The sequence below is a fragment of the Pteropus alecto genome, unplaced genomic scaffold (genome assembly GCF_000325575.1).
Source record: "Pteropus alecto unplaced genomic scaffold, ASM32557v1 scaffold121, whole genome shotgun sequence".
In the NCBI taxonomy this organism is placed as follows: Eukaryota; Metazoa; Chordata; class Mammalia; order Chiroptera; family Pteropodidae; genus Pteropus; species Pteropus alecto.
Genome location: NW_006434369.1, coordinates 12,800,150 through 12,805,194, shown reverse-complemented (window position 1 = coordinate 12,805,194; position 5,045 = coordinate 12,800,150). Strand labels below are relative to the sequence as shown.

The window sequence follows — 5,045 nt, the reverse complement described above, 5'->3', positions numbered from 1 at the left end:
TTTCTAGTTCCATATTCCCACAACAACAGTGTTACTAAATATTCTTCTACTACATCGCAAGAAGCCCTTTTTCTCTAGCTTCCCATAACATTTTTCTTTTTTCATTTTCCTTTGAGCTCTCCCCAGTAGCCTCCTTGGAGCCATGATCAACATTTTGCTAACAGTCTTTGGAAAGCCTTCGGGACTTCTATCAACCACTCGGTCCTGAAAACTGGGGTCTGTTCTAGGATTTTGTTAGGACGGCACCCCACCTCTAGGTATCAAAATCTGTTTTTTATTTATGTAATCCATAGCACAGTATGTGTTAAGTAGTGGTATTTGATGCGGAATTGGATTTTCAGTTCTTTATTTTTGTCTTTTTCACATTTTAAATGATCATCATACATGGTTATTTTCATATTTCTTTTATTAGATGTGGGCTAGTAGGGACTCTTAAAGTTTTATATATCAGAAGAGAGCAGTGGTTTCTGCAACATATCAATGGCATTTTGAAAAGTTTTTTTAAAAAATTATTTAAACACGGAATTTATGACCCCGTAACTTATTTTTACTCCATACGGGCATTAATGGGGACCAGGTAATAGTTTATAAGTAAACACATAGATCAGAGTCATTTGAAATTCAGACTGATTTTTAAATCTTTTTTGAAGGGTGGAGTTTGATGAAAATGATAAACCTTCAATTCGTTTTAAGACCATTCTTGCCAGCAAGGGAAATTTAATTCTCTTCAACCATCAAACCATTGACTATACATTATATTTATTCATTAAAGTAATCAATCACTGAGAATAGTTTTTAAAAGATATTAAATGGTAAAATGATGGGTTCATAAAAATGTCTAGGAGTTTTCATTTCTTATCTTAGCTCAGCTGTTTGCAATAGTATTATCCCATCTGTGGGAGTTTGACATAGCTCGCTTGCTCTTTGAGTTGTTTTGGGTGCATGTGCATCATTTGTCGCTTTCTCCTGTATCTCTGCATAAGGAGAGAGTGCAGGTACAGTAATACAAATTAGGGACATAGAAAAAATGGAAATGTCAGCATTTGCACATTTTTGGGGACCCATCTTGGCAGCATATCAGCATGTTGATGCATTCCTCCACTAGTCCCTGTGACTATTCACTCCCCGTGTCTACAGCTTATGAGGTTCTGTGATCTGTTTTCAGTCATAGAGACTTTCAGGAAAAAAACCTACTCATAGCTCTCTAATTTCAAAAGTAGACGATAAATGAATGTAATCACATAACTATTATTTTCTGTCATAAATAAATTTTTTATGAGGATGGCTTTCTTTGATATTTTAAGATGGTTGATATTTGTTTTAAAAAATAGCACATTTAAAAACTTTTTATCGCAGCATAACTTGCCTACAGAAAAGTGTACAAATCGTAAACATACAGCTCAAAGAGATTTGACCAATAGAACACACCTATGTAATTCTAATTTGCATTCAGATCAAGAAGTAACATTTCCTGCACCCCTCTGTAAGCCTTCCAGTCACGACCTATCCCAAAAATAACCACCATAGATTAGTTTTGCCTATTGTTGAACATTATCTAAATATAATCATATGGTACGTACTCCTTTAAAAGCATTTTTAAAGCTTTATTGAGGCATAACTGACATACAGTAAATCGTATATATTTGGAGTGTACAATTGATGGGTTTTGACTTATGAATACACCCATGAAACCCATCACCCCCAAAGATTTCTTATCTACCCACTCTTCTACTTCTTCCTCTCCTCCCCTCAGGCCACCACTTTCTGTCACCACATATTAGTTTGCATTTTTTAGAATTTTTTATAAATGAAATTATACAAGTCTTTTTTTTTTTGTTGTCTTCATTCTCTATAATTATTTTGAGACTTATCCATGCTGTTATAAAAATTATACAAGTCTTTTTTTTTTTTTTTTGTCTTCATTCTCTATAATTATTTTGACACTTATCCATGCTGTTATGTCAATAGTTCATTCCTTTTTACTGCTGAGTGGTATTTCATTGTATGGACACACCACAATTTCTTTATCCATTCACCTCTTTGTAAATATTTTTTGGCATGTTGCTTCTTTTGCTTAATATTATATTTGCGAGATTCATTTTTAGTAGGACATTTGTGATAGAAAAGAGGAAGTTATCAAATTCTGCACCAGAAAAGATGAATCATCACGGTCAAACCGGGCTGGGACTCAGTCTCGTAGCTCCATCGCTGCAGAGCTATCTGCTGGGGTCCTGCGATGAGCCCCGGCACGCCAGCGTGGACGGAAGACTGTGAGATGCTTCACATCTTTGGCATCGGCTCCTACGGTTGCTGCCAGAAGATCCCGGGGAAGAACATCGGCAAGATATTAGTTTGGAAAAAACTTGACTATGGCTCCATGACAGAAGCTGAGAAACAAATGCTTGTTTCTGAAATGAATTTGCCTCGTGAACTGAAACATCCAAACATTGTCCATTACTGTGATTGAATTATTGACCGAACCAACACAACACTGCACATTGTAACGGAATATGGCGAAGGGAGGAACCTGGCTAGTGTAATTACAAAGGGAACCAAGGAAAGACAATACCTACATGAAGAGTTTGTTCTTCGAGTGATGACTCAGTCGACTTTAGCTCTAAAGGAATGTCATAGACGAAACCATGTGGCATGGTGGTCATACCAAGCTACATTGGGATCTGAAACCAGCCAATGTTTCCTAGATGGCAAGCAAAACGTTAAGCTTGGAGACTTTGGGATAGCTAGAATATGAAACCACGATACGAGTTTTGCAAAAACGTTCGTTGGCACACCTGAACAAATGAATCGCATGTTCTACAATGAGAAATCGGATATCTGGTCCCTAGGTTGTTTGCTGTATGAATTGTGTGCATTAATGCCTCCATTTACAGCTTTCGACCGGAAAGAATTGGCTGGGAAGATCTGAGAAGGCAAATTCAGGCGAATTCTATATCGTTTCTGATTAATTGAATGACATTATTACGAGGATGTTAAATTTAAAGAATTACCATCGACCTTCTGTTGAAGAAATTCTGGAGAATCTTTAGATAGCGGAGTTGGCTGCAGAAGAGCAAAGAAGAAATCCTGAGAGAAGGGGGCAAAGGTTAGCAGAACCAGAAAAGTTGCAGGATTCCAGCCCTGTATTGAGTGAGCTGAAACTAAAGGAAATACAGTACAGTAGCGAGAGCGAGCCCTCAAAGCAAGAGAAGAAAGACGGGAGCAGAAGAAATGAGAACTTTGTGTTCCTGAGAGATTGGCAGAGGATAAACTGGTGAGAGCAGAAAGTCTGTTGAAGATTACAGCCTGCTGAGGGAGCAGAATTCCTGTCTCCGGCAAGTAGGGCAGAACTTTTCGATCTTCAATCCTCAATAATCAAGAAGAAAGTCCATTTCAATGGGGAGACTAAGGAGAACATCATGAGGAGTGAGAATTCTGAGAGTCAGCTCACCTTCAAAGCCAAGTGGAAAGACCTGAAAAAAAGGCTTCATGCTGCCCCGGTGCATGGTCAGGCCCCGTCAGACACTGAAAAAAATTACGAGAGCAGACAGATTCCCGGCATGCGCTAGCCTAGCAAGAGACTCGGAGGCGTATGGTATTTAATATTGCCAACTCCTTAAAAATTGATATTCAGCTGCTGTAGCTTGAGATACTCGGTTCTGTGAACCATGCCTTTTTGTACAGTAAGCACAATATTTTGGAAATGCTTTTATACTCTTCTTCAGCAGTACTTGTATAAAATGTCCATACCTTTCATTTTTCTTTCTTTTTTAAAGAACCCTTTATAGAAAGAATGACACTTTCTTGCTTGGACTTTTAATCCTGTGTGTGATTACTGCTGGAACATGAAATGTTACATTCTAAATGTTGGTGAAAAATAATGTTAGGAAAAAAATATTTACCTAGGAGTAGCACTTACTGAGAAGTTTTAAATGACTGAGTGGTGTGCTTACAATTGTCATGTCTAGATTTAGAATTTAAAGTCTGACGTTTTAAATGTTCTAGAGTTTAGAAAACCTAATTGGATACAAACTGGTCACTCTTGCTTATAAATATTGCTTATAAATATCCCATTGCTCTGTAGTGTAAATTTGTCACCTTCATGAAAATTCATCACTGTGATGTCTATATTCTTTTTTTCTCTTTTTATTCTATTTAACTGTATATAAGCTGGCTGTCATTTACTCACTTCTTTCTCATTAAATAAAAAAATTCTTTAGTTTTCCTATAAAGAAAAGATGAATCAATCTACATTTAGTGTGAGGTCATGTCAACATTAAGCCATTTGCATACTAATTCAAAATATTTATTGAGGATCTACTTTGTACGACATATTTGTGGTAGACATTGGGCATTTAGTGAAATAATAGATTGTATTATTGTTTCTAATTGTTTTATGCCCTCTCTATAAGATTCCCTATCTGTAGCCATGTGGTTTGTGGTGTCTCCCTATGTGGTGATTATACTTCCCTACCCCGCTAATATCAGGGTGGATGTTTGACTTATTTTGGTTAATGAAATGTGAGCAGAACCTTAAAGAACGATTGAGTGGTTTGGCCTTAGCTCTTTTTTCTGCAACAAGATTATTGCCCCTGGACAGGGAGCACTTCTTCAGCCTGAATCTGAATGAAGAAGGTACATAGAACAGAACAACTGCTTACCTGTGGCTGATATGGATAGTGAGCAAGTAATCTTTGTTATTGTGGGCAGTAGTTAAATATGAGCGCTTAGCTGCTCTATACATAAGGAAACCAACTCAAATTATTGAATAATTGGTTGTGTTTTTATGATAATGCAACATTTCAATATCTAAAATTTTAAGGCTTTTTCAGTTTTAATCTATCTCTTAATTCTTTCTTTTTCTTTGTTTTTTTTTTGTTGTTGTTAGTTTGTTTTTGTTTAATTTTATTTTGGGGGGGGTATTTTTTCTTTATTCTTTCTTAACCAATATATTTTCTTTACCTTTAAAATAAGTTTACTTTTAATTAGAAATAGATACTTTCAAGTGACTAGATTATTTTATTAATACTTGGTTATCTGAGGATCCC

At 36.3% G+C, this 5,045-nt stretch overlaps 1 pseudogene; it reads left to right on the top strand.

The window, feature by feature from the left end:
• The first annotated feature begins 2,236 nt into the window (after nucleotides 1–2,236).
• LOC102893399 lies at nucleotides 2,237–3,566 on the top strand (annotated as a pseudogene).
• Nucleotides 3,567–5,045: the final 1,479 nt, after the last annotated feature.